Genomic DNA, 22815 nt, shown 5'->3' on the forward strand with positions numbered 1-22815 from the left:
GTTCCCGTTCTCAAGGGAAATGCTTTCAGGTTCTCTCCATTTAGAGTAATATTGGCTGTTGGCTTTGCATAGATGCCCTCTATTATGTTGAGGAATTTTCCTTCAATTCCTATTTTGGTAAGAGTTCTTTTCATAAATGGGTGTTGGACTTTGTCAAATGCCTTTTCTGCATCAATTGATAAGATCATGTGGTTTTTGTCTTTTGTTTTATTTATGTGATGGATTACATTAATGGTTTTTCTGATATTAAACCAGCCTTGCATACCTGGTATAAATCCCACTTGATCATGGTGAATTATTTTTTTGATGTGTTGTTGGATTCTATTGGCTAGAATTTTGTTGAGGATTTTTGCATCTATGTTCATGAGGGGTATAGGTCTATAATTTTCTTTTTTTGTAATGTCTTTACCTGGTTTTGGTATTAGGGAGATGGTGGCTTCATAGAATGAGTTGGGTAGTATTGGGTCATTTTCTATGCTTTGGAATGCCTTCAGAAGTAGTGGGGTTAACTCTTCTCTGAAAGTTTGGTAGAACTCTGCAGTGAAGCCGTCCGGGCCAGGGCTTTTTTTTGTTGGGAGTTTTTTGATTACCGTTTCAATCTCTTTTTTTGTTATGGGTCTATTTAGTTGTTCTACTTCTGAATGTGTTAGTTTAGGTAGGTAGTGTTTTTCCAGGAATTCATCCATTTCTTCTAAGTTTTCAAATTTGTTAGAGTACAATTTTTCATAATAATCTGAAATGATTCTTTTAATTTCATTTGGTTCTGTTGTGATGTGGTCCTTCTCGTTTCTTATTCGGGTTATTTGTTTCCTTTCCTGTATTTCTTTAGTCAGTCTAGCCAATGGTTTATCAATTTTGTTAATTTTTTTCAAAGAACCAGCTTTTGGCTTTGTTAATTCTTTCAATTGTTTTTCTGTTCTCTAATTCATTTAGTTCAGCTCTAACTTTTATTATTTGTTTTCTTCTGGTGCCCGATGGATTCTTTTGTTGCTCACTTTCTATTTGTTCAAGTTGTAGGGACAGTTCTCTGATTTTGGCTCTTTCTTCTTTTTGTATGTGTGCATTTGTCGATATAAATTGGCCTCTGAGCACTGCTTTTGCTGTGTCCCAGAGGTTTTGATAGGAAGTATTTTCATTCTCGTTGCTTTCTATGAATTTCCTTATTCCCTCCTTGATGTCTGCTATAATCCAGTCTTTTTTCAGGAGGGTATTGTTCATTTTCCAAGTATTTGATTTCTTTTCCCTAGTTTTTCTGTTATTGATCTCTAGTTTTATTGCCTTGTGGTCTGAGAAGATGCTTTGTAATATTTCCATGTTTTGGATTTTGCAAAGGTTTGTTTTATGATCTAATATGTGGTCTATTCTAGAGACTGTTCCATGTGCGCTAGAAAAAAAAGTATACTTTGCAGCAGTTGGGTGGAGAGTTCTGTATAAGTCAATGAGGTCAAGTCGGTTGATTGTTGTAATTAGATCTTCCGTGTCTCTATTGAGCTTCTTACTGGATGTCCTGTCCTTCTCTGAAAGTGGTGTGTTGAAGTCTCCTACTATAACTGTGGAGGCGTCTATCTTACTTTTCAGTTCTGTTAAAGTTTGTTTTATGTATCTTGCAGCCCTGTCATTGGTTGCATAAATATTTAATATGGTTATACCTTCCTGGTCCATTGTCCCTTTTATCATTGTGTAGTGTCCTTCTTTATCCTTTGTGGTGGATTTAAGTTTAAAGTCTATTTTGTCAAAAATTAATATTGCTACTCCTCTTCTTTTTTGCTTATTGTTTGCTTGATATATTTATTTCCATCCTTTGAGTTTTAGTTTGTTTGTGTCTCTAAGTCTAAGGTGTGTCTCTTGTAGGCAGCATATAGACGGATCGTGTTTCTTTATCCAGTCTGAGACTCTGTCTCTTTATTGGTGCGTTCAGTTCATTTACTTTCAGCGTAATTATAGATAAGTGTTTAGTGTTGTCATTTTGATGCCTTTTTATGTGTGTTGTTGACAATTTCATTTTTTCCACTTACTGTTTTGTGCTGAGACGTTTTTCTTATTAAATTGTGAGATCCTCGTTTTCATAGTATTTGACTTCATGTTTGCTGAGTCGTTATGTTTTTCTTGGTTTTTATTTTGAGTTATGGAGTTGTTATACCTCTTTGTGGTTACCTTAATATTTACCCCTATTTTTCTAAGTAAAAACCTAACTTGTATTGTCCTATATCGCCTTGTATCCGTCTCCATATGGCAGTTCTATGCCACCCGTATTTAGTCCCTCTTTTTGATTATTGTGGTCTTTTACATGTTGACTTCAATGATTCCCTGTTTTGAGCTTTTTTTTTTTTTTTATTAATCTTAATTTGTTTTTGTGATTTCCCTATTTGAGTTGATATCAGGATGTTCTGTTCCGTGACCTTGTGTTGTGCTGGTATCTGATATTATTGGTTGTCTGACCAAAGAATTTCCTTTAGTATTTCTTGTAGCTTTGGTTTGGTTTTTGCAAATTCTCTAAGCTTGTGTTTATCTGTAAATATCTTAATTTCTCCTTCATATTTCAGAGAGAGTTTTGCTGGATGTATGATCCTTGGCTGGCAGTTTTTCTCCTTCAGTGCTCTGTATATGTCATCCCATTGCCTTCTTGCCTGCATGGTTTCTGCTGAGTAGTCTGAACTTATTCTTATTGATTCTCCCTTGAAGGAGACCTTTCTTTTCTCCCTGGCTGCTTTTAAAATTTTCCTTTATCTTTGGTTTTGGCAAGTTTGATGATAATATGTCTTGGTGTTTTTCTTTTTGGATCAATCTTAAATGGGGTTCGATGAGCATCTTGGATAGATATCCTTTCGTCTTTCATGACGTAAGGGAAGTTTTCTGTCAGCAGATCTTCAACTAGTCTCTCTGTGTTTTCTGTCCTACCCCCCGGTTCTGGGTCTCCAATCACACACAAGTTATCCCTCTTGATAGAGTCCCACATGATTCTTAGGGTTTCTTCATTTTTTAAAATTCTTTTATCTGATTTTTTTTTTAGCTATGTTGGTGTTGATTCCCTGGTCCTCCAGATTTTCCACTCTGCATTCTAATTGCTCGATTCTGCTCCTCTGACTTCCTATTGTGTTGTCTAATTCTGTAATTTTATTGTTAATCTTTTGGATTTCTGAATGCTGTCTCTCTATGGATTCTTGCAACTTATTAATTTTTCCACTATGTTCTTGAATAATCTTTTTGAGTTCTTCAACTGTTTTATCAGTGTGTTCCTTGGCTTTTTCTGCAGTTTGCCTTATTTCATTTCTGAGGTCATCCCTGATGTCTTGAAGCATTCTGTAAATTAGTTTTTTACATTCTGTATCTGATAATTCCAGGATTGTATCTTCATTTGGGAAAGATTTTGATTCTTTTGTTTGGGGGGTTGTAGAAGCTGTCATGGTCTGCTTCTTTATGTGGTTTGATATCGACTGCTGTCTCCGAGCCATCACTAAGATATTGTAGTGATTTATTCTATATTTGCTCACTGAGTCTTATCTTGTTTGGTTTTCTTTCAATATACATGGATGGGCTACTAGATTGTGCTGTCTTGATTGTTGTAGCCCTTGACTTATTTATGACCTATTACCAGGTGGTTTGGGCTTTTGCCAGATATATATGCCTGAGTCTATTCACTATTCTTGAGTAGAATCTGATTTTGGGTCATCAAGTGTGTGCTGCACCCTAACACCTACCCACCTTGAGAAGTAGTGGTGATAGTTGTGTGCACCAGATTCTATTAGCAGCTGGGGTTCACACTCCAGGGGGACAGGATGCTGACAGGCTTCCCCCAAGTGTCAGTGAGGTAGGTGTGTCTCTATTCCTAAAGCACCTTAGTGGGAGGGCTCTTCAGCTGTACCTTAGGCCCCCAATGCAACTACCTCTACTGATTGGTAGGTGTCACCCTCCTTAGACCCCTAAGGCAAGAGGCTAGGTGGTGTGGGGGGAGCTTCAGCCCTCAGTTCCCTGTTGTGGGTCAGTGAGCGCTCTGTTGAATAAGCAGAGATATCAGACCTGGGAAACTTGTTTTTCCAGTAAATCTGCTAAAAAACAATGCAGTCAGATCCCTATCAGAAATGCCTTTGCATTATAATAGCCACCTTGTTCCCTGTAGGGATGAAAGCCTGAGATATGGATCGTATATGCTTGGCTGGAGCTATTTCTGTGTTTTTAGTCCAATTAGGGAAGGATTTTTGGTCCCTGGGTTTTTTGTGGTTGCTTCTCTCAGGCCGGAAGAATGGGTTAGGAAAAGACCAAAAAAAAAAAAAAAAAAAAGGAAAAGAAAAGCCGCGGAGCCGGAGCATTCTCCCTCTGGCTTAGGAAATTCCAATGTTAATGAAGCCGCCTGGGAAGGGGAGGGGAGGGTTTAGAAAAACAGGAGAGAGTAGCATCCCGGATTATAGCAAAGTTGCTTATCTTGCTTGGGATGACTATTTTATCTGAGATTCCCGAGGGGCGTGTCGCCTATGTGTGCTGGCTGTGTAGAGATTGCCCCGAGGGTCTGGCCCGCAGAAGGGGCAGTCAGTTCCTCTGCTGCCAGTCCAAAGCCCAGCATCAAGGTTCCCTGGCTGGGACGCTGCACTCCCAGCTCCAAAATCAGTCGCTGCCTCCCGGGGACTTCTCCTCCCGCCAGCCGCGTCACTGCGCTGCCTGTGTGGACCACCTGGGCCCCCTCCCGGGGTCAGTTCAGGGGCGTAGGGCTGCGCCCCGTGTTTGCGCCTGCACAAGATGTTGTGTTCAGCTCCCCTGGGCCCAGTCCTAAGCCCAGCGCCAAGGTTATCTGACTGGGATGCTGGCTCCAGGCTCCGAAAACAGTCGCTGCTTCCCCGTAGTTGTTCGTTCTCCGTCTCTGTCACTCAGGTCAACTCTTTAAATCTGTGTTTGTTGTTCAGGGTTCATAGATTGTCATGTATGTGATTGATTCACTTGTTTTTCCGAGTCTTTGTTGCAAGAGGGATCCGAGGTAGTGTCTACCTGGTCAGCCATCTTGGCCCCCTCCTGTAGTGTTCTTTTGGTGTCCTTGTCTGTCTTTGGTGTTAGGGTAATGGTGGCCTCATAAAGTGATTTAGGAAGTGATCCATCCTTTTATTTTTTGGGAGAGTTTTTTTTGAGAGGCATTGTTGTCATTGTTTGTTTAAATGTTCGGTGGAATTCCCCACTGAAGCCATCTGGTTCTGGGCTTTTCTTTGTTGGGATGATATTGATTACCAATTCAATCTCTTCACTTGTGGTGGATCTTTTGAGATTTTCTATTTTTTCTTGAATCAGTATAGGTAGTTTGTGGGTTTCTAGGACTGTGTCTATTTCATCTAGATTATCTAATATCTTGGCGTAAAATTGTTCCTAGTATTCTCTTATATTTTTGAAAATGCACATGCATTCTGTTGTAATGTTTCTACTTTCATTTCTCGTAAAAAAATTTGCATCTTCTCTTGTCTTTGTGTAGGTAGTGATTTGTCAATTTTACTGATCTTTTCAAAGAACCAACTTCTAGTTTTGTTGATTTTGTTCTATTGTTTTGCTATTCTCTCTATCATTTATCTCTGCTTTGATCTTTGTTTATTTTCCTTCCTTGTGGTAGCTTTGGAATGAGTTTGTTCTTCTTTGTGTAGTTTCTCAAACTGTAAAGTTAGCTTATTGATTTAATTTTTTTCCCCCTCATGTCGGCATTCACAAGTATACATTACCCTTTAAGCTATGGCCTTGCTGAATCTCTTAAGTTTTGATATGTTGTTTTCATTTTGCTCATCTCTCAGCATTTCTGATTGTCCGTTAGTTTCTTCTTTGACCACTGGTTAATAGTGTGTTGTTTAATTTCCATATATGTTTGTAATTTCCAGTTTTTCTTCTGTTACTTGATCTCTAGTTTCATTCCATGTGGTTGGAGAAGAGACTTTGTATGATTTTAATCTTCTTAAATTTATTTAGATTTGTATTGACAGTTATGGATTGAGTTGTGTCCCCCAAAATATGGATTGTAAACCTTCACCCCATTCCTGTTCTTATACCCCTATTTGGGAATAGGTTTTCATTGTTATAATAATATATATTACCTATTAATGTATTAATACATAATATTATATATTAACATATAATGTGTTATATTAATGAGGCAACAGTAGTGAGGATGTGTCTTAAATCAATCTCTTTTGAGATATAAAACAGCAGACTGAGCAAATAAGCAGGCAAGCAAGCAGAGATGGGGGAAGATAGATACCACACCACAGGAGCTCTCCACAGAACCAAGAAACAGAAGCTGAAAAGAGATACGGACCATCCCCCAGAACTAACAGAGAGTCTTCCCCTATAGCTGGCACCCTGACTTCAGACTTCCAGCCACTTCAACTCTGAGAAAATAAATTTATTAAAGCCACTCACATGTGGTATTCTGTTATAGCAACACTTGATAGCTAAGACAGTGACCTAGTGTATGCTCTATCCTGGAGAATAATCTATGTGCACTGGAGAAGAATGTGTGTTTCATTGATGTTGAGTGAAGTATTCTGTATATGTCTATTAGGTCTAGTTTTTTTAATAGTGTTGTCCTCTATTTCCGTATTCATCTGTCCAGATACTCTGTCCATTACTGAAGTAACTAGGACTGTAGAACTATTTCTCCTTTAAATTCTGTCATGTTTACTTCATATATTTTACAACTCTGTTGGGGGCATACATGTTTTTAATGAATTGACCCTTTTATCATTATATAATGTCCTTTTTCTGTTGTAACAGTTTTTGACCTAAAGTCTATTTTGTCTGATATTAATACAGCCATCCAACTTTTTTGGTTACTGTTACCCGAATATGGTCTGTACCCTGGAGCAGTCGAGCCAATGAAGAAACTCCAAGTCAGAAAGAGAGAAAGTTTATTAGGAGGAGGTGGCACCAGCGGAAGTTCTAACAGCAATGCAGGCTGTGTCTATGGAGTCCCGAAAAGCAGTTCTTACATCTGAGCTTATATTTCATTTTGGCGAGGATTACTCAAAGTTTTTAAGCACATAGCCCACGGATGGCCATATACGTTATGAAACAACAAGAAACTATTAAAATAAAGATATGCATGCTGGACATCTGGACTCTAATCTTTATGTTTGTAAGAGGCAAAAAAAACTTCTATAAAATATCTTGGCTATTGGAATTGGCCTGCCAAGTCCACTCTGACTGAGAGAAGGAGCAAGAAAGGAAGCTGCAGACCAAAAGCACCAGGCAGCCTTCCTAGCTACTGTCTTGCTGGCTGAAGGACATCCCCCAAGAGAACAAAGAAGAGAAGGGAAACCAAGGTGCAAGAGCCGAGAGGGCTCTGCACCCCTTTGGAAAGAGACCAGTGCAGCTGGTGCAATAAAAAAAAATAAAAAGCTTGTTGGTTACTTAGAGTATCATTATGGTGTTAGTTAGGTCAAGCTCTCAGTCACCCATTTTGAAAAGGAGAAAACATATTGCAAGGTATTAGGGTCACAGTTACTATCTGCATGGGATATTTTTTTCCATACTTCTAGTTTCAACCTGTTTGTGTTTTGGATCTGAAATGTGTCTCTGGTAGACAGCATATCGACACACAAAAACTTAGGGAAAGAGGTCCCGAGCTAATATACAAGGTGGAATCACTAGTATATACAGGGGAGTTAAGCTGTGAAAGTGGTTGCGAATGAGTGGAATGAGATGAGAATACGGTCAAGAACACAACCCTGGGGATCCTTACTGGGAGATTAGGGGCAAGTCACTCAACCTTAGTTTCTTCATCTGTGAAAGGTGATTTTGTTGGGCCCTATTGTCCTCTCCAGAGCCCTGATGGCACAGTGGTTAAGAGATGGGCTGCTGACCAAAAGCTTGGCAGTTCACATCCAAGCTCTTTGGAAATCCTGTGCTGCAGTTTACTCTGTCCTATGAGATTCTTATAAGTGAGTGTGGACTCGATGGCCACGGGTTAACGTCCTCTCCAGGCTAAAGAACTCTAGACAATTTTTGCACACACTTATTTCAGATTGTTGTATCTGAAGACCATGAGGCTAAGGATCAGGTCTGTTGTTTGTCATAGCGGACAGCAGGTAGTCAATAAAGGTTTGTTGAGGAAACAAATATGTGTTGAGTGGTTGTGTGCTTACCTTAAATCTAACCAACTTAGGAGAGACACCAATTGTGAGATTCTTTTTCAAATGGTACCAATTTTAGTTGATAACAAATTTTCTGCAGTGAGTTTAATGGCACTGTTAAGATTTCTTAAATAAAGAATGATCTCTTTCCACAGACGTAGGTTTTCTGCCATGGAAGCTGGAAGGAGGTAGAATGAGACTCTTTGACGGCAGGGAGAACAATAACGGTGATCAGGCTGTTGAAGCAGGAGACTCTGGCAACTGTGTAAAGGTTTCCAGAGGCTGGAAGTGAGGAGGTGATAGAGGCTTTGGACACTGAGTTCTACCAGTATGTGGTTGAGGTGAAATCCCAGCTAAAGACTGCTGAGAGGCATGCCAAGATAAGATAGAATTCCCTGTGCAAGGTCCAGTAACTCCCTTTTCTTCCCGACTAACCTCCGATATGCTCTAGGCAACATTTTTTAAGTCACATCGTTCAAGGGAAAAGGCTGCACCTTGAGAACCAGCTCCAAGCTGCCACCCAGGCTCACGCAGAATCTGACCTCAGAGCTTCCCTCCTCCGGAGGGGTGCACAATTATCAGCCCACCGTTGTACCTGGAGCCCATTCTGGAGTGAGAGGTCCATCCACCAGTACATGCAACCCAAGATGACTGGACAATGGGACTCCCAAACTTGGACAGGGGAGGGGAATTCCATGAATGGGCAGGCTAAAGGGACTAAGGTGTAAGACCTGGAACCAGTCTTCCCCTTAAAGATCCCCAAGTTCCCAGCTCGGGAAGCTCATGGTCTTCTGGTCACTAGACCCTGCGTTGCTCCTTATCTGCGCTGATAATAAACTTGTCACTTTCTGTTTTCCTTAAAAGTGGTGTCCCTATTACTTCAATCGGCTAATAGGTCAGGGAAACCCTGGGGCCTATGGTTTTAAGTGCTAGGGCTGCTAACCAAAAGTGGGCAGTTTGAATTCACCAGGCACTCCTTGGAAACTCTGTGGGGTAGCTCTACTCTGTCCTGTAGGGTTGGTATGAGTAGGAATTGACCTGATGACAACGAGTTTGGCTTTCTGTTTTGATTTAATTGGAGAGTATAAGACCCCGAGATGTGTCGTTGGGTTACAGAGGCAGCTGCTGAGGCCCATCTGGCAGGTTGGGTGGGGAAGGTGGACGACAGCCAAGTGATGGAGGGGGACACCAGCCAGGGGGGTTATGGGGGCCCCAGGCGGGTGGGGCAGGGGCATGCCAGGGGGGTGGAGGAGGGGCACCCCACCCATGAGGGGGAAGGGGACCCCAGCCGTGCGGGGGAGGCAGAACCCAGCTGCGCGGGAGAGGAGGACCCCAGCTGATAGGGGGAGGTGAATGGCAGTCATTCGGGGGAGGGGGACCCCAGCCGTGCGGGGGAGAGGGATACCAGCCATGAGGGGGAGATGGACAGCAGCCAGGTTGACGAGGGCGGGGGCATCCGGGTGGGGTGGGTGGACCACATCCGGGTGAGGTTGATGGAAGGCATTCTGGAGTGGTGGGTGGAGGGCAGCCTCTTGTGGTAGGGAGAAGCCAGCTCCTTGGAGGCAGAGTAAGGGAGTTGGGTGGGGGAGGAGGATGCCAGAAAAGTGTGGGAGGGGGACGCCAGCCAGGTGGGGGAGGGGCTCGCCAGAAGGGTGGGGGAGGAGGGTGCCAGCCTGGTGGAGGAGGTGGAGGCCAGAAGGGAGGGGGAAGTGAGCACCCTGGTGGAGGCTTGGGAGGATAGGAGGGTGTACAAGGAGGTGGAGACTCTGGCCAAGCCTTGGGAGGCCAGCTGGGAGGAGGAGGGGAAGGGTCTAGGGGAGGTCCAGGGACAGGGCTGGGAGGAGGAGGAGGGGGAGGATTTAGTGGAGGACCCGGAATACTGCTGGGAGGTGGCGGGGGAGGCTCTGGCCCAGGTTTGCCAACTGGGGTGGGAAGGGGAGGCTCTGGCCCAGGTTTAGGAGCACAGGTGGAAGGAGAAGGAGGGGAAGGGTCTGGCCCAGGATTGGGAACACAGGTGGAAGGAGGAGGGGGAAGTTCTGGCCAGGGTTTGGGAACACGGGTGGGAAAAGGAGAGGGAGGTTCTGGCCTGGGTTTGGGAGCAGGGTTGGGAGGAAGAGGGGAAGGGTCTGGCCCAGGTTGGGGAACACAGGTGGGAGGAGGAGGGGGAGGGTCTGGCCTGGGTTTGGGAAGTCCGGTGGGAGGAGGAGGGGGATGGTCTGGAAGGGGTTTGGGAACACTGGTGGGAGGAGGAGAGGGAGGGTCTGGCCTGGGTTTGGGAACACGGCTCGGAGGAGGAGGGGGAAGTTCTGGCCTAGGTTTGGGAACAGGGGTGGGAGGAGGAGGGGGAGGCTCTGGCCTGGATTTGGGAACACAGGTGGGAGGAGGAGGGGGAGAGTCTGGCCTGGGTTTGGGAAGTCCGGTGGGAGGAGGAGGGGGATGGTCTGGAAGGGGTTTGGAAACACTGGTGGGAGGAGGAGAGGGAGGGTCTGGCCTGGGTTTGGGAACACGGCTCGGAGGAGGAGGGGGAAGTTCTGGCCTAGGTTTGGGAACAGGGGTGGGAGGAGGAGGGGGAGGCTCTGGCCTGGATTTGGGAACACAGGTGGGAGGAGGAGGGGGAGGGTCTGGCCTGGGTTTGCGAACACGGGTGGGAAGAGGAGGGGGAGAGTCTGGCTTGGGTTTGTGAACAGGGGTGGGTGGAGGAGGGGGAGGGTCTGGCCTGGGCTTGGAAAGTCCGGTGGGAGGAGGAGGGGTATGGTCCGGCCCAGTTTTGGGAACATATCTGGGAGGAGGAGGGGGAGGGTCTGGCCCAGTTTTGGGAACATATCTGGGAGGAGGTGGTGGAGGGTGTGGTGAAAGGTCAGTCCAAGGCTGGGGAAGAAATCTGGATGGAGCTGGTGCCCCACTGTCCGTGAGTACTGATGGAGGGCATCTGGTGGGGCAGCGTGTGTCTGACCCTCTTGGGCAAGGAAGGGTCCTTGCTGAAGCCCGCCGACCCTGCAGAATAGAAGCAGTTATATTTTTAATATACTTCAATAGGACAGACCAAAACACTACGAATTATAAAAGCTGAAACCTAATGATGCAGATGTCCGCACCTGGCACCTTCCCCTCCACCAGTTGTCAAAAGAGCATCAGTCCTAGAAAATTCTATCCCTCCCGCTGATCCCACTACACTTTAAAAACACTACACTTTAGGGGGTGGTAAAGGATGCAACCAAAAAGCAAAAAACAAAAACTAGATTAAGTCAAAGTGCATAAGAAACTCTGAGATCATATGTAGGAGTAAGTAAGGAAGAGTCCTAGAGTCCAGCCAAGGCTTTGGTAAAAAGGAAGGGGAAAAGCGCCCCCACCCTCAACGCTGGAGTGAGGACAGAATTGAGTGCTTGGAGCCCCAGAAATAACTGTCAAGAAGTCAATACAATGGTGGTAACAGCACCCTTTAGAAAGCCCTGTTCTTCCATTCTGTGGTATTTTCATGAAGCAATTGTTCACTCTCCCTGTGCAGAAACATATACACTCTTCTCTACACAACATAGAAAGCCTGGTTTCTGGGTCTTTAAAAACACTTGACATTTAGAAAATTTTCTGTGCTCTGAAATGTCTTTGAAACATATGACTTTTAGGAGCTGCCTCCACTGTGAGGATTTACACTAGTTCCACCATCCCTCTACCATGAGTGATTCAGTTTGTTGCCACATTTGCCCTGTAATCCCATCCTGTTCCACTGAGTGTGCTCTCACCAGGTCTTTGGATGCGTGGTGGCTCTTTCATTAGGGAAGATGACTAGACATGGGACTGTGGTGAATAAAAGGCTGTATTTTTAAGGCTTCGGGTAGACAGTGTTACACTGCATTTCAGGATGGTTGTGAGAATTCGCGGTTCCACTACCAGTATGTGAACGGGGCCCCAGAAGAGTTAATATTTAATTCCTTTGATCGAAAGAATTTATCAATTAAAAGTTTTTTCATCGAAGTTATGTACTTGTCTTATTCACTGATTCTTCACTAAAGGAGATGAGACTGTTTTAGAAAGTTAGTTTGGTTTCACTCATCGATTTGTGTTCTTATTAGTAGACTAAAGGGAAATCCAATAATAGGCCAGTGAGTATAAGAATTCCTGATTATTCATGATTGAAAGCATATGTATAAACAAACAAACAAACAAAAACCCCAGTCCTGGTGGTGTAGTGGTTAAGAGCTAAGGCTGCTAATCCAAAGGTGGGCATTCCAGTCCGCGAGGTGCTCCTTGGAAACCCTATGGGGTCGTTCTCTGTCCTGATTATCCATGATTGAAAGCATATCTACAAGGTATGTGAAAATACTCACCGAACGGAGAGTGAGGAGAAAGAGTATTGCTAAAGTAGCAATCTGCAGAAAGAGGAACGTCGTTATAAGGTTTTGGTCCGGCTCAGGAAAACTATTGTCGATGAGCTGAAAGAGCAATATTCGAAGTCACAAGAAGCCTCAAAGAAATATATTATAGCAGTCACATGGAATCATGGAGAGAAACCCCAAATCAGCCTCCGAGAACCATCCCCACCCATCAGATATCTCCAGTGGGTTTCTCTGCTTCCAGGAAGGTTGGCAGCTGGCCACCTGGTGTTTCCTCTGAGTCTGGCAGTGTTGTTAGAGGTTGTGAGTGTCCTGTCTGTAATGGGGCTCAATCTCTGGTTCCCCAGAGGCTCTACCTGCCCTTGTGTCTAATGCTGAATCACACTTTTCTCATGGATGCATTGAATTTTTAGCATCTTAAAGACAAGCACAGGGCAAAAAAAAAAAAAAAAAAAAAAAAAAGCCTGAAAATTGCTACAAAAAGAGATGTCTTTATTCAGAATTAATCAACTTTTAGAGCTTGAATAAAAGCAAAGTGGTGACAATGTAGATGACACTAACAACCTGAGGTTTCTCTAAGATCCTTGATTTTAATTCTATTCCACTCCTCTGTGCATGGAGACAGACTTCTTCAGAGCAAGTTCTGACTCTCCGGATACCTGATACTTTGGATTTAACTGTTTGTTCTTGAAAACTGATTACTTTCATTCTCAACATTTCCTTCAAGACAGTGTATTCAACAGAGATACGCATTTGACAGAATATGATTCAGCAAAAGAAACGAATGAATTATGGAACCAGGCAAAATGATTCATCGTGAACTTGCAAAATGAAAGTATAAGCTGGGACAACCCTGTGAAGGTGCTGCTTTCTGGGTTTTTTTTTTAACGGGCCATGTCCTAAGGGGAAAAACCAGCCCCCGTGTCTCTTTCCAAGGTAAAGGATAAACACACTGTGGCATATTCATATACAGAACTTCTACTCAGCAATGAAAATGAAGCAACTATTAGCACACCACACATCCTGGATAAATCTAAAAATGATTATTGTGACTTAAAGAATCCTCAATGAAAACCAAAAGTAAATCTTGTATGCTTCAATTACATAAAAGTTCTATAAAAATGCCTATCAGTGGTTGGAAGAGGAGTGGCAGAAACCCAAGGAGAGGACAGAATGAATTAAAAGAATCAGCAGGAATGTCTTGCGGGTGAGGGTTAGGTTCATTATCTTGACAATGGTAATGGTTTCATGGCTGTATACACACATCAAAATTCAACAAACTGCATACTTTAATTAGGTGCTGATTATTATACATCACTTATACACGAGCTGTAGGAAAAGAGATTAGCTACACAAACTGTTATAGTTTTTTATTTCCTTGACCAAAAGACTATATATAGCAAGTATTTTTAAAAAGTCAGCAGGATACAGTGTATGAATTTATAAGCCAGTTTAGAACTGAGGAAAAAATACATACTTACATTATGTGGGAATCCTGGCACTTTACAATGGTCAGTAGTACACCCAACCTGTATGAAAGCGTGAGAAATAATAGGCATGAAAATTCTGTGTTAAAGAGAGTATATATGGGATAAATACAGATGTATATAGTTACGGCCATAACCAGGAGAGATAGGCAGTTGCCATCATAAAATCGTATTCAAATAAAAGTACAGAGTACTATTAACATCAAGTTTCCAAAACCATTGAAGTTTTCTTTCAACATTCATTTTCATTCTGAACCAGGCCATGTCATGTCAGATTTTTGAAGTCCATAAAAGAGTGGCGTAAAAGAGGAATCTTGTGTATTATATGATTAAATCTATGAAATTAGCAGGTAGTTAGCAACATAATTCCAGATAGAAACTAACAAGAATTTCCTTTCATAGTATTTCACCTAAACCAATGAACAGGAACATGGAAACTAATATGTAAGAGAATACTAAAATTTTTTGAATGTATGGTCACCAAAACAAAAGGGAAATCTTGTTTCTTTCAAAACAAGATTGTTACAAGTATTTTAGGAAAAAATAACTTTGCAATGGAATTCATACTAATCCACATGGAGGTTCAGTCTCATGCAGATTGATGTTTCTCTAGAAAATAAACTCTGAGGTCTCTAACAGTTTCTTCTCAGCCCTCACAGCTGAGGTGACTACTGTGTGTGCTTTCAGAAAACACAGTGTCTTTGAGTAGCCACTGTCTAAAAGGGAGCAGTAACTTTCAGCAAATTCATTAAAGAAGCAGATCAGATGCATGAAAAGACCAAGGCCGTCCTTTCCTCATGGGTCAAAACCCCAGTTCTGGGCACTCTTGTTCCATCTAGCTATTGTTGAGACTCCGGTGTCAGGAGTGTCCTACTAGCTAAGTCAGCTCAGACAGGGGTCACTAAACACTGTGCTTCTTCTGGTCACCCTTCGTGCTGGACTGAGTCCCCCTCAGCCACCCCAGGAAAAGCTGTTGTTTAAACTAGTGTGAAAGAGTCCAATAACAGGTGAGAAAGCACGGCATGTTCAAGGATTACTCACATTTTCGAATGGCGTAGTTGGTGGCCAGAGCACCAGGAACCAGAACAATACCCTTTGTGCCTTCATGTCCTGTCTCCTTAAGGGAGCTCAGTGGCACAACGCAGGAGTCGGTTAAGTGTGGGATGGGGACAGGGCCAATTGTGTATGAGAGTGGAACAAGGGGTATGGCCTGAAGAGACAGGGGGTGCTTGTTCGCCTGGGAGGGGGGGGAAGGGGGGGGAAGGGAAGGGAAAACGGTAGAGATGGCAGGAGTGGGATGGATGAGCGAGGAGATCACACAGGAGAAGCTGGAGGAGGTTTCAAAGTCGGTAAGTAGGTGAGTAGCTCAACAGGTCAGTAGGATTCAAGGAGCAGAAGAGTTGGACTCGCAGGATCAGTAGCCTTCTCCCATCTGGTCGATGCCTTAGTAACCTGCATGGTTTATAAATTCTCCCTCGTCCAATCCCTGCCTTCGCCCCTGACGCATCACAATGGAACCCACACCTGACAGACCACACGTAATCTACCATGTACCACCCCCCACCAACTGCCATACGTACTATAGGGCCTCTCTGGGATCATCAAGAAACTTGTGATTTATGTTCCTTCCCAGCCCATCTTCCTTGTCCCCCACATTCTGGGTTGTTCCTTCCTTTCCTGAGCTCCTAGAATTTCCCGTCCTAAGTCTTGGCTACAAAACTTATACAGTGAATGATGACAGAGCTGCTAGAAGAAACAAACAGAAGCAGAGCAGGGGAGTTCATACCCCTGCCCTCTCTCTGCAACTGATACACTAAACAGATGAAAATCAGTAAGCATGTGGAACATTTGAATAGAAAACCAGTATATATATATATATACATATATATATACATATATATATATATATAATGTGTTTATCTCGTTATTCCGAACAATTGTACAAGAAACGTTATTTTCAAGCACACATGGTGCATTTCCAAAAATCACTCTATTCTGGACTTTGAGCTCACTCCATCAATTTCAGAGGCATGAAATCACAGAGAACATGTCCTCGTTTTCTGATCATAACGTAACTGTGCTAGGAATTAATGATAAAATGCTAACTAGGAACTTCCTATGTTAGAAATGGTAATGTGTCCTTTTAAGTGAAACACGAATCAAAGGCAAACTCTCAAGGGAAAAGGAATATATGTGACCTCAGTGATAAAAATCAGTGATAAGGATATACTAAAATGACATTAAAATGCAACTACTTTTGGCTTGGGAATTCCGATTGATTTGTTTGTCCTTCTGGCACGCCACAGTATATTCAATATTCTTTGCCAACACCACCATTTAAGTCCATTCATTCTTCTTCTGCCTTCCTTTTTCATTGTCCAGGCTTCTCATGCATATGAGGCAATTGAAAAGCCCATAGCTTAGGTCAGGGGCATCTTAGTCATCAAAGGGACATTTTCAGTTTATAAAAGTGTAAAGAGGTCTTTTGCAGATTTGCCCAATGCAATACATTTTTTGATTTCTTGACTGCTGCTTGCATGGATGCATTCATCACCAAAAAGAACATTTCAAGATCTATCCTGAAGTACAGTGCTGTCAGTGATAGGATAATATCCATATGCCAAGGGAGAGCTGTTATTATGACTATTACTCGAATATATGCACCAGCCACTAAGGCCAAAGGTGAAGAAATTGAAGATTTTAACCAACTTCTTCAGTCTGAAATTGATAGAACATGCAATCAGGATGTATTGGTAATTACTGGTGACTGGAATGGGAAAGTTGGAGACAAAAAAGAATTGGTAGTTGAAAATATAGTCTTGGTGATAGAAATGACACTGCAGACTGCATGATAGGATTTGCAAGACCAATGAATTCTTCCTTGCAAATACCTTTTTTCACCAACATAAACGGCAACTCTATAGGTGGACCTCACCACATGGAATACACAGAAATCAAATCAACTACATCTCTGGAAAGAGATGATGGAAAAGCTGAATGTCATCAGTTAGAACAAGGCCAGGGGACTGGGGAATGTGGAATAGACCATCACTCGCTCATATGCAAGTTCAAGTTGAAGCTGAAGAACATTAAAACAAGCCCCTGAGAGCCAAGGTACGGTCTTGAGCATATCTCACTTGAATGTAGAGACTATCTCAAGAATAGATATGACACGTCAAATGCTAATGACTGAAGACTAGACGAGTTGTGGAATGACATCATACATGAAGAAAGAAAGAAAGAAAGAAAGAAAGAACCCATTGCCATGGAATCGATTCTGACTCATAGCAACCCTATGGGGAGTAGGACTGCCCCTTAGAGATTCCAAGGAGCGCCTGGTGGATTTGAACTGCCAACCTCTTAACCACTATGCCACCAGGGTTTCCTGAAGTCCTTAAAAAGACAGAAAAGAAAGAAAAGACCAAAATGGATGTCAGAAGAGATTCTGAAACTTGCTCTTGAATATCCAGTAGCTAAAGCGAACGGAAGAAACGATGAAACAAAGGAACTAAATAGAAGATTTCAAAAGGTGACTCGAGAAGAGAAAGTATTATAATGACATGCGCAAAGACCTGGAGGTGGAAAAGCAAAAGGGAAGAACACGCTCAGCATTTCTCAAGCTGAAAGAACTGAAGAAAAATTCAAGCGTCAAGTTACGATATCAAAGGATTCTATGGGGAAAATATTAAACAATGCAGGAAGCATCAAAGGAAAATGGAAGGAGTACACAGAGTCACTATACCAGAAAGTAGTTGACATTCAACCATTTCAGGAGGTAGCACATGATCAGGAACTGATGGTACTGAAGGAAGAAGTCCAAGCTTCACTGAAGGCACTGGCAGAAAACAAGTCTCCAGGAGTTGATGGAATACCAATTGAAATGTTTCAAGAAAGAGATGCAGCACTGAAAGTGCTCGCTCGTCAGTGCAAGAAATTCACAATACAGCTACCTAACCATCTGACTGGGGGAAAAAAAAAAAAAACCATCTGACTGGAAGAGATCCATGTTCATGTCTGTTCCCAGAAAAGGTGATCCAACCGAATGCACAAATTATCAAACAACATCATTAATGTCACACGCAAGTAAAATTTTGCTGAAGATCATTCAAAAGCGGTTGAAGCAGTATATCAACCAGGAACTACCAGAAAGTCAAGCTGGATTCAGAAGAGGACGTGGAACCAGTGATATCATTGCTGATGTCAGATGGATCTTGGCTGAAAGCAGAGAACACAGGAAAGATGTTTTCCTGTGTTTTATTGACCATGCAAAGGCATTTGACTGTGTGGATCATAACAGGTTATGGATAACATTGCAAACAATGGGAATTCCAGAACACTTAATGTGCTCATGAAGAACCTATGCATAGATCAAGAGGCAGTCATTCAGACAGAACTGGGGGATACTGCATGGGTTAAAGTCAGGGAAGGTGTGCATCAGAGGTGTATCCTTTCACCATACTTATTCAGTCTTTATGCTGAACAGATAATCCGAGAAGCTGTACTATATGTAGAAGAATGGGGCAAAAGGATTGGAGGAAGACTCATTAACAACCTGTGATATGCAGATGAACAACCTTGCTGAAGGTGAAGATGGCTTGAAGCACTTACTGATGAACACCAAAGACCACAGCCTTCAGTATGGATTACACCTTAACATAAAGAAAACAAAAATCCTCACAACCGGACCAATAAGCAACATCATGATAAACAGGGAAAACATCGAAGTTGTCAAGGATTGCATTTTACTTGGATACACAATCAACACCCATGGAAGCTGCAGTCACCAAATCAAAAGATGCATTGCGCTGGGCAAACCTGTTGCAAAAGACTTCTTTAAAGTGTTGAAAAGCAAAGATGTCATCTTGAAGACTAAGGTGCACCAAGCCATGGTGCTTTCAGTCGCCTGACATGCGTGCGAAAGCTGGACGATGAATGAGGAAAACCGAAGAAGAATTGATGCCTTTGAATTGTGGTGTTGGCAAAAAATAGTGAATATACCCTGGACTCCCAAAAGAAAAACAAATCTGTCTTGGAAGAAGAACAACGAGAATGCTCCTTAGAAGCAAGGATGGCGAGACTGTGTCTCACATCCTTTGGACATGCTGTCAGGAGGGATCAGTGCCTGGAGAAGGACATCATGCTTAGTAAAGTAGAGGGCCAGTGAAAAAGAGGAAAACCCCCAACAAGGTGGATTGACATAGTGACTGCAGCAACGGGCTGAAGCAGAACAACAATTGTGAGGATGGCACAAGACCGGGCAGTGTTTCATTCTGTTGACCTAGGGTTGATATGAGTCAGAACCGACTCGACAGCACCTAACAGCAACAGCTTGCGTGGATATTTATTGTTGCTCCAAGTAGGATGAAATCTTTGCCAACTTCAATATCTTTGCCATCTATCATGGCACTGTTTATTGGTCCGGTTGTGAGGATTTTTGTTTTCTTCACATTCAGGTGTAATCTATACTGAAAGCTCTAGTCTTTGACTTTGATCGGTAAGTGCTTCCAGTCGTCTTGATTCTTGGCAAGCAACGTTGTGTCAATTGATTATTGAGTTTGTTAAGGAGTGTTCCTTCCATCCTGATGCTGTCTTCTTCATATAGTGCAGCTTCTAGAATTATTTGTTTAGGGTGCAGACTGCATAAGTAAGGTAAAAAGATACAACCCTGCTGTGCGCCTTTTGAAATATGTTCTGTTCGAACAATTGCCTCTTGATCCATGTAGAGATTAGGCATGAGCACAATGAAGCGTTCTGGAGTTCCCATTATTTATAACGTTATTCCTGTCTGGAATATGCTTTCTTTATTAACTGGGCATTTCCTGTGTTGATCCTCTAGGACAGTCCCCTTACCTTTCCTTACATTTACATGCACAAGTACGGTAGACACACAAAATTAATCATCACAGCGCCTATGAAAATTAACAACAGTTCCTGTGGCCTCACTTGACCTCTGCATCTACTAGGCCCCACAGGACACCCTGACTCTAAGGGCCCCTGACAGGGTCCGAGTCCCAATCTCAGGCCCAGAGGCTCGTCCCAGAGCTCCCCTGCCCTGGCCATGCTCAGCGCCCTGGACACAGCCCTGCAGAGGGCCCCAGCATGAATTTGGAGCCCGGAAAGCACTCCCTGTTGTGACAGTTTCAGGGGAGCAGGGCCTGCCTGGACTGTAGCCCCATTTGCCTGCAGTGGCCTCTGTTGGGAGTGCCAGGGCCCTCTATGTGTCCTGTGGGGCGAGGGTCTGTGCATGTGTGTGAGTGTGTGTGTGCAGTAGTGTAATCTGTGTGGCTGTCTCTGTCTGAGTTTCTGACTCTGTGAGTGTGTTGTGTTTTCCCGTGTGGCTGTTGTGTCTCTGCGCTCTTCTCTGTGTGTGTGTGTATGTGTGTATCTGGGCATGTGTTTCCTTGCTGGAATGTCTGTGTTTTGGATCCCTTTGTTTGTGTAAATTTGCTCCTTTGGGTGTTCCTGAGTATGTATCTGTGTGGGTGTGTCCATCATGTGTCAGTTTGCCTGAGGGGTTGTCTCAGGTGACCCTGAGTGTTTGTCTGTGTTTGCGTGTGCTCCCCACAGTGTCTCTGCCTGAGCCTGCAGTGTGGGGCCCTGTGAGCCTGTCCATGAGCCCACACCCGTGTTCCCAGCTGAGACCAGGTGGTCCTTGTCTGTGCGTCCCCATGCTCCTGGTGGCTGTACATTTCCCACTGAGTGTGTGTGTGTGTGTGTGTGTGCATACGCCAGGAACATGCACCCCCAGAGGGGACTTCTTTGAGGGCAACCCCTAGGGTGGGTAAGAGGAGACAGTATGTCTATCCTCCTCCCTCAGGCTAGGCTGGGCCCTTCTGTCCCTGATCCCTCAGCCTCTGGTGTCCTCCTGGTAGTCCCACCTCAAGCCCCAAGAATGGAGTCAAGGGTCAGTTCATAGGATCCCTAACCAGGGAGTGGCTACAGAGGGTTATAATGAGTTGGAGGGGCACTTGGGAGTGGTTGAGAGAGTCATGGTCCCCGAGAGGGGTGATTGAGTGGGTGTCCCTAGGGAGCGCTGGGGATCTGTAGGGCTCTGTGTCCCTGGGGTGGGATGAGTAGCTGGGGGTTGTTGGGAGGGTTGGGGGAGTCCTGAATCCCTGGTGAGGGTTTGGGTGGAGAGATATCTAGGGAAATCTGAGGAGGAGGGCTCCTGGGGCCCTGGTTAGGGGTGAGCGGGCAGCACAGCTTGGGGCAGCACAGCTTGGATCCCCAGAGAGCCCTGGTCCGTCACCCTGGTGGCCAGGAGCTGGGGCGGTGGTAGCAGCAACAGCAGCATTATTATCAGGCACAAAGGTAACAGACCCATTGGATTGTGGCAGGTGCTGGACTATCTGTCCAGTGGATACAGCCACCAGGCAAGGACCGAGCCTCAAGATGCCCTGCCCAGACCACCTCTGGGCTCACCATCCTGTGGGCCCTGGAGGAGCCCAGCAGGGCCAGAGCCTACGGCCATATGCAGTTTCCCTCCTGGCCTCAGCGTCCCTGGACATGAAAATGGGTGAGTGGGGGCACCAGATGGTGCTGGATCCAGGAGGGAGAATCCATCTAGCCTGGGTTATCTCAGATTGGAGGTTGGGAAGAATTACAGAGGAAGTTGTAAGAAGCACTTAGCCTAGGCCCAGGCCCAGAGCAAGGTCCCAAAACAGGGGTGTTGTTGACATTGATGGTGGCATTTTATTACCTTCAGCCCCAGTCCCAGTGCTCACCTGGCCAACCTCAAAGGGACAGAGCAGTGAGAGGAGGGGTAGTGACTGAACTTAACTTCAAAGAGGATAAACGTAGGAATCTAGGTGGTCCTGATCCTCTTTGAAATCCAGTCTCAGAACACACCTTACCCCTGACCATATTGAGGAAACTGAGATGGGCAGGGGTGTGCCCAGGTTCCCTCAGTGGCCGTGAGTTACTGTTGATTATATCCACACAAACTCTTCTTGCGAAGTGCACTGTGTTTGATGTCTCCAGTGATGGTTTTGGGCAGCCCTGGGACAAACTCCACCTAGATGTCGAGAAAGCAAATCTGACCCGATTCAGTCCTGCTATCGTTTCCTTCCATTTCCCACTCCCTTCCTTGTCAGCTGCACAGACCCCAGGCAGGCTGACACCATGTGGGCGTCTCCATGGGGCTCACCACATATCTCAGGTCCTCTCCTGATTCTAGGAAAGTGGATGTAGCCACATGATTTGCTTTGGCCAATGAACTGTGAAGTGTGTTACCTCTAGGCAGAAGAGTTCAGAACTCTTCACATGGGAGGCTGAGCACCCTGTCTTCCCATCAGCCTAGTACCTGACAGGTATCTACAGGGTGGCTGGACTTTATCTAGGTCCTATAAACTTTCATCACTATAGGCCACTAAGACTTTGAAGCTATTTTTTACTGTCTTAGGCTGTGTTCTCCAGAGAAGAGAAACTAGTAAAGTGTATAATTATATATATACATAGAGAGAGAGAGACTTATATCAAGGAAATGGCTCACCCGGTTGTAGATGCTGGAACATCTAAGTCCGTGGGTTCGAATGGTGGCTTCTCCTGATTGATGTAGCTGCAGGGGCTGGCGAACCCAAGATCAGCAGGTAGGAGAGTAGGGCTGTTGTTCACAGGCTGTGAAGATCAGTGAATCCCAAGATCGGCAGGCAAGACAGCAGGTAAGCTGCTTGCTCAAGTCCCAAGAACGGGAGGTCAGACGAACAGGAGCCAGCTGCAGCATACAGAACTAGTAGAAGCTCCTGAGCCCTGCCAGAATGTCCCCCACACTTGATGCAGGCCACACAGCCAAGGAAACGCCCTTTTAATTGGTGGGCTACTTGCAGCAGATCCCATCATGGGGGTGATTACATATCAAATCTCAATAGGGCAGTGACCACAACATCATACAACTTCCAAAACACT

General features: G+C 44.2%; 1 long non-coding RNA gene across 3 annotated transcripts in view; it reads left to right on the plus strand.

The window, feature by feature from the left end:
- The window catches only part of LOC126086670 (uncharacterized), an 81373-nt gene that overhangs the window by 56922 nt on the left and 1636 nt on the right, over window positions 1-22815 (plus strand). For 2 of the 3 annotated variants that reach the window (XR_007519569.1, XR_007519568.1), the window contains one exon: window positions 6775-7062. The exons of the other annotated variant lie outside the window; for it this stretch is intronic. This is a non-coding gene — a long non-coding RNA (uncharacterized LOC126086670). Of the gene's footprint in view, window positions 1-6774; window positions 7063-22815 lie in introns of those variants that run through there. 3 annotated transcript variants of the gene reach the window in all.

This window comes from Elephas maximus, chromosome 12 (assembly GCF_024166365.1).
Source record: "Elephas maximus indicus isolate mEleMax1 chromosome 12, mEleMax1 primary haplotype, whole genome shotgun sequence".
Taxonomy (NCBI): Eukaryota; Metazoa; Chordata; class Mammalia; order Proboscidea; family Elephantidae; genus Elephas; species Elephas maximus.